This window comes from Tinamus guttatus, unplaced genomic scaffold, assembly GCF_059628265.1.
Source record: "Tinamus guttatus ecotype Peru unplaced genomic scaffold, ASM5962826v1 Tinamus_guttatus_pri_ptg000193l, whole genome shotgun sequence".
NCBI classification, from domain to species: domain Eukaryota; kingdom Metazoa; phylum Chordata; class Aves; order Tinamiformes; family Tinamidae; genus Tinamus; species Tinamus guttatus.
The window spans coordinates 2,561,445-2,576,743 of NW_028288727.1; positions in this window are offsets into that span (position 1 = coordinate 2,561,445).

Below are 15,299 nucleotides of genomic sequence, written 5' to 3' on the forward strand. Positions count from 1 at the left end.
GACCACATTAAATTTAGAAATGATCATATTTTTATTATTTAATATTATTTAAATGTACCATTTCATCATAAAATATTCTTTGACTGCCCAGTCTTTGAATTAATATAAATGCTCTAAAAGTTTATCACATCTGATTTGCTACAATTTTGTATTAACAGACATTTCCCATGGCACTTCCTTTCAAACGTCCATAACCATTCTCTTCTAAAAATCCACGTCTGCTATCTTACACAATCTGAAAATTATATAATTGTGGATAATGTATTTTACTCCCATAATCCTTGCTTTCACTAAAAATGTGTTTTGTTTTGCTTTTTAATTCCATCTCTGTTTTTCAGGTTCGATGAGTTCACAGCATCCTTCTATAGAGCATTTCCTTCTACAAATACCTCATAATCATCTGTGTCACCATTTAGAACATAAGGTATTTCCTTCTCTTTATTTTTTTTTTTATAATATTTGTTTCTTCTAGTAAGAAACATTTGACTTTTTTTCTTTTCTCTTATTTTTACCTACTTGTAACTTCTTTTGAAGTTAGGTAACAGCATGCAAGTCTTCTTCAGGATATTCAATCATTTAGTTATTAAAAGCAAGATCCAGTGATTAGAAAACCATGTTATGAGAAAGGATAAAGAAATGTGGAAATTGTAAAAGAACAGGACTGAGAAAAAAATATGCATATAAAAATGCACCTATTGATGTTATAGTAAATACGAGTAAACATCCATTAACTGCAAAGAAGTTCGAAGAAATCAGGCCATAAGTTGAATCTGTTAGTTTGTCCACAGTAGGAGGAACAGTCATTTAGAAGATGTGATACAAAGATAAAATAAATTGAACTGACAAACAGAAAATAAAAAACGTCATCCAGGGATCTTCGTTAATTTTCCTTTTTTTTCTTTTTTTATCGTATTTGCTCATTTACCTTCCTTGTGATAGTGATTCTTATATGGGTGGTAAATATTAACAGCTGCCTACAAAAAGGGAAATTTTCAGTAGTATAATTGAAAGTATTACACATCATTATGATGTGTGAAACATATTGCTTTGTGACTACATAGCTATAGGATGGACATTTTTACATAGCGCTCTATACCTATGTATGGCTTTAAAGAATTCTAAATACTTGGAAAGCAGAAAGTAAAATAAACTCTACGTTCATTTGTTATTAGTACACAGATTTCCAGATACTTTCTGTTAATAGAAATAAACTATTGGTGACTGAGATGATGAGAAATACCAGAGGATGGCAAATCTTCAGGTACAGTCTCTATTTGAGTTCTTAGTGTCATTTAATGAGTAAGCTGTCTTTAATGTCAAAATGTTATTATTCAGAACGGTATAATTTAGTATAATTTAGAACAGTATAACAGGCTGTACAGCTGGATCTGTTATTTAGTAAGACACAATGATGAAGTGATCCAAATTCTTTCTTTGTCTTTTATCAGCTTTCTATTGCATATCTGGCTGGACAAATCTGTTAGATAAATATTAAAAGTAACACAGAAATATAAATCATGGAAATCACAAAAAGAAAATCACAGCAGTCACAAAAGGAAGGGAAACAGTTTCAAACCCCTTATTCATCACTATTCATGATTAAGAGTTGATTCTGACAATATTAATAAACTATACATGTTCACAAAGCTGACCTCTCCAGGGACATTAACAACAGTAAAGAAGTGTTGATTTGCCATAGTTAAAGTTGTCCCGGAAAAACAGAGAGAAGGAAAAGCAATATAGGAGCTCCCTACTCTGTTTTCTCCTCATGAGCCACATAAAAATTTTTGCTGATGTGCCCATAAAAGGCAGAACATGCTACAAATGTGGGGTCCTCCAGCAGAAATTATTTTACTGCAGAATGTTGGTCACTGTATATACTGGGGTATAAGATAATTATAGGGAATGCAGCAGGACTGAACTTTGTTGAAAGCTCCTACACATTCAGAATGTAAAACTGAAGCCAAAGCCTATAAACTCTTGGACATTTCATGTGGATTAGCCATGGTTTTGTTTATGCAAGCTGTAATTAGACCACATTGCAAGACATCATGACACAAGCAGACTTTCATATATCTAAACACTGCTTTTTAAGAGTTGTGCAAGCCTATGAGAGTGGTGGAGTGATTCTGCTTCCATAATATACTGAAGAAATGGTGATACTATGTGAATATCTTGTTTATTGTTAGATTATTCGCTGCTTATTTTTATACTATTTTCCTGTAGCTAAATAAACAAAAACAGGTCCACCCCTGCAATAGCTCTAATATGGAAGCTGAAGTGTCAAATATCTTTATATTGCTTAGACCGTTGTTAAGATATTTGCCATCACAGCCAAGCTTTAGTTAGCACAAAATGAACAAACTAAACTTTGCATTCCTTAAGTACTTTGCTTTATCTGTAAAAGACTAAAAAATGGCTTTTTGGCTGGCACCAGTGACTTTGAGGAGTGTTTTACAGTAAATTTTTGAAAACTGCTTATTTCAGGTTTATTGGCCTCATAGCAGAGATTACAGAAGACCACACAATCTGAACGATCATTTTTCTTCGCAATAGCAGAACACATTTCAAATGGCAGGAGCTAACCTTAGGGGAACCTGGACTAATGAATGGTGCTTCATGGAAAATGTTTCAACATTTAAGAGGCAGTACAGAGGGGAATCTTCAAATGCATCTTTGGAACTGAAGTCTGAAAAGTACAGTGAAAGCTGATGAATTTCTGTTCCTAATTCCCTGGGTTTTGATTTTATTCTAATTAGGCCACTGTTTCCCTGTCTTCAGTCCTTTATAAGCACATTACATGGGAAAAAGTTATGTGCTCTAATGGCTCATGGGTAAAGAACTCTTATTCCTTTAGCTGCAGCAAAACAGGCTTATTTCTGAAATAGAGGGAATTTCCTTGCTGATGGTCTGCTAGACTTCTGAGAAAAGTATTTCTGAGCAGGCGACATGTCCATAGCACATAGGGATTATAGAGTTCTGCAAAATCCCTTGGAATTTAAGAGAAATTTTCCTTCTCTTGAAGTGACACATAAATACACACATGCATGCGTATTTATGAAGTGACTTGACTCCTACTTCTTTGTTCTATGAAACAATAGTATGAAAAAACATCTATTCTTTGGGTTTAGAAGCTCATCTTCTTTGTTTATTTTTGGCTCCTCCTTTCATAATCCCATCATAAAGAATTGAATTAAAGTTAGAGAAAAAAAGCCCTATTATATCATCACTTTAATCCTATTTCAAAGCTAGCATATGATACAGTTTATGAGTAGAGAATAGAATAGATGATAGCAGTCTTTTACAGAAATTATGTGAAAGTATAGGAACATGGGTCAAGCTCATCCATATTCATTTGCTTCCTAAGCACATCTTACACCAGGACTGAATTTGGAAACATAAACAGTAGTTAAAAATAAATGCTTAAAAGCTAGCCCCATGTACTGTTTTCATTACATGTCTGAATAATAAAAAAATGGGGAATGAAAATTCAAAACATATTGCCATGATCTCTAAGTAGCACTGTTTATTAATACAGTAGTTACAACAGTTTTCAAATAAACTGTCAGCCAGATGAAGACATCTTCTGTAAAAGTATAAAAAAATGCATACCACATTTTAAGTAAATAAAAAAATACTTTATGGATGTGTTCCACATGATCTTGCCCCAAAAAGATTAAAGGTCAAAACATAAAGGAGTAAAATCATTGAAGTGTGTGAGACTGTCACTCTGGGAGCCTGTGCCAAAGAACAAAATAAATAAAATTAAGTTTGGAAGTCTATACCTTTATCAACCCCAAAGTTCAACAACATAAGGACTGGCTATTTTCCAGAGTGGGCAAACCTCTTTCATTTGTTTGTGAAAGCATCTTAAGACATCATTTTTTTTTGCCTTAGCATTTTCAAAGTTCACAAAAAAAACCCTAATATATAGGGTCACAAGAAACTGCATCTATTATATATATATATATATGTATGTATATTTATCCAATAGATTTATAATGCTATCATTTAAAAATAAAAGAGTCTATAATCTCTAGCTGATCACATTAGGTTCTGTTTGAAGGCTTAGAGTAAAGACATCATGTTTCCCTCCTAAGCTGGGAATGCAGTATTCTACCAGGCACTTCATATTGTAACATTTTTTTTAACTTTCTGTTGAAACTGGGAAGATATACTGGATTGCACTTTCTTTTAGCTTCTATTTATTTTCTTTTGGGCAATAGCAAATGGGATTTAATAGGCATAGTTTTAGGATGATAACTTTGAATATATAAAGATATTATTTAATGATAAAGACAGAAATCTATCAATCCAACATATGACTCATTTTATCAATACACTTAATTGACAGTCTTTAAGAAACATTTTAGAAGCGCAAGGTATTTTTCTTGTAAACTTAAGGTTATTCCTCTCTACATTTGTGTATGTAATGAACTCAGTTTATGACTTTATGACAATCTGAAAACTCAATTTCTGTTTTAGACACTGAGAACTTGTTTTTATTTCTTAAAATATTATTTTTACTCAATATCCATCAAGGACATATATCGTTATTTGATACTCATGTGGCAAGAAAAATTGCTCAAGACACAATCTTCAAGAAACATTGAAAGTTGCTCTAAAAAGGTATCTAACTTGTGATTCTTGTTCATGCCCCAAAATATGACATCATTCTGAGAGCACTGATTTAATTGTATGCTTCCTATAATTGGCAGCAGTTGAAGTAACAACACAGAATTTGCAAACTTTGTTGGTTCTAGTGTATTGTGGAATCTGTCCAAACTTAGTTTATCAGAAAAATGTGGCAAAATTCAGGACTGCTCTAATTCTGTTGACATTAGGAATGATGAGTCATTAATGATTTTGAAACACTGAGCAGAAAATACATATATATATATATATAGACCAATCTCAGGGTTCCTTTTGTTTTAAAAACCTGATTTACTAAACAAACAACATGTGATTGCAGGACAAATATTCTTTCTGTTTATAAACTTAACATGCCCTTTAAACCTTCCATATTCTTCAAACAAATAATAAATTTCTTCATTTTAAAATGTATGTTTTCTCTAACATTGAAAGCCATAGTTAAGCAAAATTCTGAAGTTTCTGCCTTTACTGCATTAACTCCAGGAATTACAGCCTGATCTTTTTCCTGATGCAAAATATTAACCTTTGCCAAGTACATTAGACAGTAATTAAAAACAGGTCTAAATCCTTTATCAATCAAGATTTCAAAGATGTTGCAGCAGACAGATGCTATTTTGAGCAAAGATGAAAGCTTCACATTATCATGATCACAATTTATGCACTATATGCCTGCACAACCACGGTTAAACTCAGGGAAAATTTAAAAATTGTGGCTTTGTTTGAAAAAGGAGAAGTAGGTCCCTGCTTGCAATTAGTAGGTGAAAAGCCAGGAGAAGAATTTCACTGATACATTCTTCTTTAAAAAGATACCTAACATATTTAGCTGATAAGCTGAAAGTGAAGAGTCTCCAGAGAGGCCAAACAGTGGTTGTACTTGAAAAATGATCATGATACCTCCAGGGAATGAATATCTTCCAAGTACTATTTCAAACTAGACTGGCCAATAAGCAACAGAAACCAGAAATACAGATTTTTTTTTTTTAATGTGTACTGCATGACCTTTAATTTAAACCACAAATATGGCAGAGAGTGCCCTTAGACTTCAGAAAGTAGTGTAAAAAAGCTATAGTTAATGTTGTTCAGCAAGTTATTTTATGTTCTTTGAAGTGAATAATCATCTCTATGTTTATAAACAATGCATCCAAATACTAACACTTTAGTCAAAGTTTTAACCCACCCATGACATAGTTATTTAGTTATCAGACCTTCTGACTTAAGCTGGGATTTCTCCATTCTCCATATTCTCCACTTGATTTGGTGATTTATTGCATGCTTATGAATATTTTAAATAGCATATGCTCAAAAAAAATTTTGAAGTGACAGGGCAGGTTTGTTAAACTGTCATTAAAATTTACCAGCCACATGCAAAAGAAATGGTATCATTTTTAGTAATCTTTGACTCGCTTAAACAAATCCATTGTTCATCTCGAGTAATAGGATAGTAATGATATCAACTACTTTTCAAAAAAATCTTTGGAGATTGTTCAAAAGTGTTCTCCTAAAATATCATTTCCTGTTGATATCAAGAACAAGGTATTATATGTGTTGTCTTATTTCTCTGTTATCTATCACATTAAAGATCACTGATCATCATTTTTTTGACAGACAGAAATATTTACTAAAATTATTTAAGTTCTTTTATGAATTTTCATTCAAAGTTAACCTATAAAATAATCATTGCATAGAGTCATTTCTAGGAAGTGAACATTGTCCAGTATAGAGTATTTTGTAAGACTTTTAATATTTTTAGCTTTATATGCCATGGAGAAATTTTTTCTTTACCTAAAATGTGACAGCGATTTTCCTGAATACCAAAGCTTCCATATACAAGTTGACATTATTCACTACTCAGATAAGGTAACGCATTTATCATGTCATTGAACTCTTCAGTCATTCTACAGCTGAACATATCTCTTTGGGATGCTTTTTCCAGGACAAGTACTCTGGATATATTGCTTTTATAGGAGATGTTAACCAAAACCACTACTTTCCTTCAGCCTTGAAATTCTCGCCTGGCAAATAAGAAATATGAAACACATTGTTTGAATTTCACCAAAGCTAAATCATCAAGAGGAGGAAAGAAGGGGCAAGTCGAACAATCACTAGAAAGTTAAATTAAAACAAGGCAAACCACCCAGGAAGGAATCTTTTATAAGTTATTTTACAAGAAGAAATAAGAAACGATTATTTCATCAAAGATCATCTTTTTGCCTTGTCAATGTGACATAATATAAGAACAATATAGTTGGCATTTTAAAACTCATAAAACATTGGGTTTATTAACTTAAGGCTTTCTAATAGTCATCATAGTTGTTGCCTTGTTGCCCATGAACCTCTTATTGAAAGGCGATTCGGAGGGACCACCCATTCAGAGACTTTATTGCCAAGCAGGGAAGTGCCAAATTTAATCCTTGGGGGCACTTTTTACCCCCACTGCATATCCAGCACATCCACTAAGTTACAGCCTTGAGTGACAAGAGATTTAATGTTTTGTAATGAGAGGCTAATTTTTCAGGAATTATACTGGGGGCAAGGGGTCTCCGTAGCAGAGCTGTGTCAATGAAAATGCCACAATGGTGATATCACCTCCAGGTTGCAAAGATTACCACCTACTGATGTCCCAAAGGTGGAGACTAAAGAATGGACTTCACAGATTTAGTTATGAGTTCATGTTACAGAATGCAACCATATGTTGGCATTTAGGTTGTGGAAGTGGGACTCTTAGCTATGGAAGAAACTGATAAGACAAAGGGAGGCAGAGAGAGATAATCAGGCATATACAGATATATGAAAAAATATATATTTATAATTTTAACTTTAAAAAAAGATCTTTCTAGATTGGATTTCCTAGAGGAAAATAACCTTCTCCTTCATTTTATTGAAATACTCACCTTTCAGCTGGCATAAAGTAATAGATTTTTATTTTTATTTTATTGTTCAGTAACATATTTATCATAGGTAAGCAGACCTATAGGTATTATAGGTCCTACAGTAAATGAACGGGAATTGTCTTTAATAGCTTTACCATGAGGTTGGTTTGTTTCGGTGAAATCTGTGAAAAAATATCTGTGGTTAAAAATGTGTTGATGGTATGTTAAATGCATGGATATTCTGGTTGCCTGCAGGCAGAAGGAATGACTGTTCTCACACACAGAAGTACTTGACCTAGGGAGTGCATTCAAAAATTGGGGTCAAATGGGCACCAGCTGAGTTAATTTCTAAAGGCCTGGTTTGTCAGAAATGAAATTGAGAAAATGATGGGGGAAATGCTGATGAGATCCTAGGTTTTTATACTAGTTTCAGGTGTAAACAACAGCTGCTAGAGCAAGAAAATACATGATATCCGCATAACAATGTTAAAACAGCTGATAATAAAAATGTGCTATGAAAACAATTTCAAAGGTTTTGTTTCAGTCAGATATCCGTAGTTGTCTTTGGATGCTTCATTTATTCTATGCTTAAACATAAGAAAAGAGATCTGGAAAAAAATGGTGAAGGTTCATTAACAGAATGATGTGAGCAGCAGGGCAAATAAATGACATAAAAAGAAAGAATAAGTTTGGAAGGGAACCTTTAAAGATTTTTATTTTTCAAAGCAATAAAACTCAGAAAAGCAAAAATGATTCCTACATCCCTAAGAGAAAAATAAAATGGAGAATCTGAGTGGTTCTTTCTCTTGCTTGCAAGGTTCAAGAGTCTTTATTCATAGCAGAAATAATGATCATAAGCATCTTATCTTTACTATATGAATAAAAATGTCAGTTATAATTCATTTTTGTGTGTTTAAATGTATAATTCTAGACATGATAGGATATTTTATGCAGAGGACTGAGAGTCTCTCTTTTTACTCTTTGAGTGCATTCTTTTTTGCATTTTATCCCTTGGGGAAAATGGATGGAGAAATGACCTGGCTATAAGACAGAAAAAGACAGGAAAACAGACTGACATTCATGAGATGTGTTTTTGTATTCTGGCTTGAAAGTTTAGGGGAATTATGCTTCTCCAAATCACATGGATGTCAAGACAACTCTTACACATGCTCCTCACATGCATTGGTCAAGAAAACTATGTTAAATATTCAGCTAAATTGTTTGTGGACCTACCTTATAACTTTTGTTCATCCATATAATAAAGCCTAGCCAAACAGCAGTATATCTATACTTTCCCTGTATGCCATACCACCTACAGTGAAAGATTTTAAGCAAGTACAATCTCTCTATTTTCTATGTGAAAAACAACAAAATCTGTCAAATGTTAGTAGATGTGGTGTGTTTCTTTGTCCACAGAGTAAAACAGAATCTGATTCTTTTTCTTCCATATTTTCTTGACTAGTATATAGTGCAGTGTGCGGTGAAGTGAGTGATGTGGGAAGATCTTAACAGTGTGGCTGAGGAGCATGAAATCACTGTGTCTAGCACATTTGAGACAACATTAATCTAGCAAGTTGAGGTAAAAAAACACTGCTATGGCAGCAGTATATGGTTCAGCACACAAGTAAATTCATAGAGTTGTTCCCAAATTGGTTCAGCCCCAGTTGTCATCTGCATTTTTGCATCTATACTATAGCATCCATGGTTTGGCTATGCTGGAAGGCAGGCTGGAAACAACTGTATATGTTTCAATCATATATTTCAACTGCAGTACAGCTAGAGACCATGACTAATATGAATATATCTTTCTTATTTTGTAATTTTGCAAGGAAATTTCCTTTCTTTTTCTTTTTCTTTTCCATTGGAGGGTGGAAATAGCTATAAAATTCAAACATAATGAAATGTACTCCAGATTAGAGCTGGGTAGTGCTGTGTTTACATTAAACTAATAAAACAAAACATACTCCAGAGGAGTTGATTTTATGAGGACAATTGTGTCATAACTCATGTCTGCTCCAAATTTGACACATTTTTCCTCTTTCTCAACATATTTATGATTTAAAGTGGATAGAAACTCCCCTTGGAGTTGTATTCACCCAGATCCATCAAGCTTGAGAGGCCAAAATTAATGCATGAATTACAAACCAAATACACTCAGCAGAAAGGTTAAATAAAGGAATAAGAGAGATGGAAATATTACCACTGCCATTGTACAAGCCATTGATTCTGTAGTGTGTCCATATCTCTATGTCATGATTCTGATCATCAGAAATGAAGGATCCATGGCAAAACTGTCTACTGTGAAGACAGCATATGTATTACAACTGTAACAGAAAATGAAAGTATGAAACAATCACCATCTTCATGCTGCTTTCAGAAAATCAGACACAGGATTTTTTTTTTTTTTTTTTTTTGCATATGATCATGGCACTTTAGTTAAAGATCTCTAGAAGATGTATAGAAGAAATCTATTAGAAAGCAGAGAAAAAGCAAAAGTCTTTCATGACACTATCTAATTCATTGTGACATTGAGGACTCTGTAAATACAATATTATTTATCTTACCCTGGAATTAATTTCCTTTTACTAAATATTATAAGAGATATTTAAAGATTACTAACAATGTTGAATGTCTCCATGTTGTCATTACTGACTCTAGGAGATCGTAGTTACATACTCTGTTTGGAGAAGTTTCTCAGGATTCACATAGTCTTAGTTTCTTTCTCAGGGCTCTGTTCCAGGATCTCCAGGGATGTTGAGTTAAAGCTGGCATGTGAAAATATGTCATATGTGAACCATCTCTTCTATCACTACTAAGGTGCCTTTCAGGCAAGGACATAGTGCAAAACTGAAATGAAATTTACCCTCTTTTTTTATATGTTAACTTATTAATTACTATTTATATTGACTATATATTTAGATTTAATCTATGTTGACATGAGGCAATTTATTTCTATCTGTAATAAATTTAAGATATTGGCAATGCACGTTTACTGCACAACATAAAAAGCAATTGCAATGAAGTGATGAATGGTGATTCAGCTTTGCAATAGTTAGAATTAAGAAATGTTACTTTGGAGTTAGGAACTAAATTTTAATTGTTTTAAAATAGCTCATAAGAAACAGTGAGCTGCTTCTTTGCCCTTTGACTAAAAAATATACTTAAAACTAACTTTGCAAAACTTCTCTGCGTATCAGCTGAATTTATTTCCTGCTATTAATTTATTGAGATATTATTAACAACTTTAGAAAATGACTGGCAAAATGAAATATATGATCTATTTTTATTTAACCTGACTGTTCTCATGGTATTCTCATATATAAGCAGTCTTTCTCTTATACTGAGTGATCCTTTCACTTTGTAGTTTCCCAGCTTGTGGCTATGAACAATTTAGAATCTTGTCTCTAAGGATATATTTGGATTATAACTATTTTAGTTAACACTATTTCTCACATGATTGCAAACTGCAGCTAGTTGTATGATTTGCCAACTAGATCCTGCTTTTGTAAGATCCTGCATTTGTCAAAGCACATGCCTTTATAAAGGTGGTTAATCCCCTCACCGAAATAGAAAAGGAATATTTGTGACCATAGGCAACTTTCTAAAGGCTGCAGACAGCTCCAGATGTAGCCTCCTTTTTTACAGAATTGTGTGGATGAAAGTGTGTGGTTGTCTGTAAAAGCAAAATAAAGTCTTGTTTTACAGTCATCTCCAATGTTCAGTTCAATGAAAACATGCTGAATTGCTTTCTTCACTCCAGCAGCTAATTAACCACATCAGTTTAAAGAATGATCTTGCTACAATGCATGCATAAAAAGACTGTACTTATGAAGAATATTTTCATATTAAAGCACTAAACATAATATAGTACATTAACCACTAACTTTCCATAACCAAAATGGCAATGAAAATGGAAGGAGACACTATGTGAGAATTCAAATATGAATAAAAACTTGAGTTTTCTACAGAGAAGAAATGATAAAATGAAACTTTTGATTACTGTTCATTTGAATTTAGCACAAGCAGCCTCTGAGGGACTCTCTATAGTGAAATTTACCACAATAAATGATTGTGCTAATACATCACAGTTCTTTAATGCTTATTCAAATCATTTACTTGTTTGAGAGGAATAATGTTATGATACCTTGTTATGAAATCAGTTTTTAATGGAATCTTATCTCAATTGTATTGATCTGGAAAAGTACATAATAGAAATATAAAGTTCCTGATTATCATAAGAACTTAACTTTTTTCTTTAACATCAAACAGTTTGCGTGATGACTTCGATTCAGATTCGTGCTCATGGATTGACTGTGGACAATTCATGGTATGTTGCACAAGTGAAAAAACATAATGACTTGAGCATAGATTCTTAAAAACACTTAGTCAAACTAAATCTCTTGGACTACAGGGGGAATTAGTATTGCTTTTTATAGTGTAGCATAAATAACTTTAGAGTTTAGGTTGTAAATAGCAACTCAAGTTTCAGCTTGCTTGAACTAGAGCTGTATGCATGAAATAATATCTGTGGGCTTTACTGTAACCTGTATTCAGGAAATCAAATTAATCATCTCTTCTGAAGACCTTTGCATCATTCCATTAGCAGATAAATGGTGCATATGCAGCTAATATCTATCCATCAAATTGGTATAATCTCCGAATAAAACAAGACTGCAGCGGAAGTGTGCTTAGTGGGAGCCGGGAGTGATGAGCAGAGCTCAGGGCCATATGAGCAGAAAATAAACTGAGGCCGTTCATTCTTGTGAAATTATACTAGTCTTTCCTCAGCAGGAATGAAACAAATTGATTTGTAAATGCAACCAAGTAGTTATATAAGAATGCACGCTCTGTACGGCAACACTGCACATTTGCCAGCTAATCAGCACCAAGCTTTTGATCTTTGCGTTCTCTCGCTAATGCAGAAAATAATGAAGCTGTCATGTGAACTTGAGCAGGGCAGTTAAGCCCCAAGCTTGCTCCATATGTTTGTTGCGTATACCAGAGGGACTTGTGATAAGTGGCTTTTCAGCATATTACAGCCAGATTCCATTTCACCAAAGCCAGATTCCTTTTGTGTTAAAATGAGAAAATCCGCATATATTTGCCCCAGTTGTCTCTAATTTTATCCAAAGTTATTTTACTCTCATCATCCCTCTTCAATCAGTGCTCCCAAAGGCCAGTGCATATCAACACCAAAAGAGCAGTGTCTTGCAAGGCCTGCAATTATCTAATGAGTTGATATGGCAGGCTAATCGCATAAAATTGCAGCTATATCCTTTCAACTGGATTCCCCAGCTCCAAATAATCAGCATCACAAAGAGTAAGGTTCTCTGTTTTAATTCTTTATGGGTAGCCAAAATGAGCCCTGCATCATTCTCCCAGAACAATATTCAGCATAATTCAGTGTCTGAAAACTCTCCTATATTTAATCCAATTATTTTGGTTCTTGTTCACAAAAGCAATGCATTTTTTTTCAGCCTTAAACTGTAAGATAATTAACATGATGGTTCACTAGGCCATAAAATGCCTATCAAAAAAAAAGGGCTTTGGCCAGAGATAAGTTTGTCAGCAAATCCTTAAGGACTGCAGAGTAGGTACAGGATTCATTCTCAACCGAGGAAGCTGTTTCCAGTTATTATCTATCCATCTCTAATTGATATCTCAAGCCCTAAATAAGTTTTTAGAGTCCACTATTGTTATCCTTTTAAATACTGATATTACTATTTAAAACCTAGTAATGAAAGGAACCAGAAGGAAAATACCCCACTCTTCTCAAGTGTACAACCAAGATTTTTTAAAAATACAAAATAGTCATATTTTGAGATTTTCTTCAGCAATTTTTGAAAGTTTCTTCAACAAAGTCTCATCATTTTGATGAACAACTTGAAGCACACAAATTTTCAGAAATTGCGAAATAGGTGGCCAGTAGATAAGGCTCGTTTACATTACTTTAGTAGCCCCAAGGAATATTCTGAAATCATATCACCTACTCAGAACATCCTCTGAGTATATGGGAGTATTAGGAGTAACAGACACTCTGGATAAATTATGAGGCAACATATGAATAAAAATTATGACAAATGACTAGATATCTATGATCAAAGGCCTTCATTCCTTACAGTTTAACCTATTTTATTCAACAAACCTGCGTTTCTGCAATGTGCTAGAAATACTACAGCAGTAATGGAACAATTTCATTTTAATACTGAAATTTTGAAATATCAAAAAAATACATCCCACAAACATGAGTGTTTGGAGATTTAGATATTAAATTCAATTGGTAAAAAACTACCACCCATGAGAAAACATTTCAGAATTCTGTAATAAATACTCCTAGTAGCACTGTAGCAGCTATAGACACTGCTGAAAATGTTAACCTGGGATAGTCAGATAGAGAGGTTAACTGAAGGTCAGCAGAGAAAAGTTTAATGATGGCATTTAAAGGATCACCAGACTACTGAGAAGAGTGGCCGCAGTTTGTGCCTTCCGAGGTTTGAGGAAACTCAAAAATAAATTAAAGTCATTTAAGAAACAGACCTCTTCTTTCCCCAAAATAACCTACAGTACTCATATGTATTACAGTCAAACTGAAAATCCTCTCTAATTGTTTAGGTACCTGTTCTTATGTATGTATTTCCCAAGCAGTACTTATTTCCTTTTCCTATAAGGGTGCCCAGCAGGTTTGACAGGCTGGATGCCCTTTAAGGGTATCCCTAGTTGAATTGCTGTGTTTAAAAAAAAAAGACATACCTTTGATTCTACACTGTTTATTCAATTAATTCTTTGATTCTTTATGAACAGTATAGAAGAAATTGCTAAAACACAGATCTGAACAACAGAGTATAGGTACAGAAAATAAATTAGAATAAGATAGGGAAGTAGTCAATAGTACAATATATCTAGCATTAGAGAAAAAGGACCTTGAGCAACTTAGTTTGTAACAGATACAACATGACAAAAGATATTTTCATAGCAGTGAGACACACATACATTTTCTAGATCAATGGTGTCTTGACGTCAGCTGACAAGGTGTCTTGATGTCAGCTGACAACGTTAAGTGATATCATGACATCAAATAACACAAGGGAATGAAGGTAAAGTATTTGCCATTCCTTTTTAGCAACAACTTTTCTACCTGGAAATCCCACTAAGTGGCTCTCTCTTTTATCTTATAGTGAAAAAGGAATTAAAGGGAATATAAACTACACAGCTAAGGGGAATAGAAACTACACACCTGCATTCTGGAATTGAGTTGTCTTTGAAAAAAAAAAGGGGGAGGGCAGACAGCAGCTATAAAACAGGAAACCACCTCTTCAATTACACAATAAATTTGAGATAAATGCCAGGAGGATGACAGGCTGCACAATAAAGGAGGAAGAGATGAAACAAGAAAATTTAGAAATAAAGACATTAGGTGAAACTCTAGGTAGAGGTATGTTAACACCTTGGGAAGAGGAAGGAAGCATTAAGAGTGATTCCTCCCACTAGTATTTATTCCTAAAATTGCAGGTTTGGTCCTAAAAGAATGTAAAACATCCATTAGCCTTCCCAAAGAGAGACTAGCTCGTGAATTATAACCGCTGAGGAAGCAGCTAAATGAATGTCCAGTCTGGCATATTTTTCAACTTAATTTAGAGATTTGTACAAGAGATTAGTTTATACAGTGTCTTCCTTTCTTGCAGATTCAACTAAGAGGGCAAGTGTTGGTTCTGTCTCCTTATTCAGACTGGGGATATCTCCTCAATAGAAATAGCAATGCTGCTTCTGCTGCAAAGA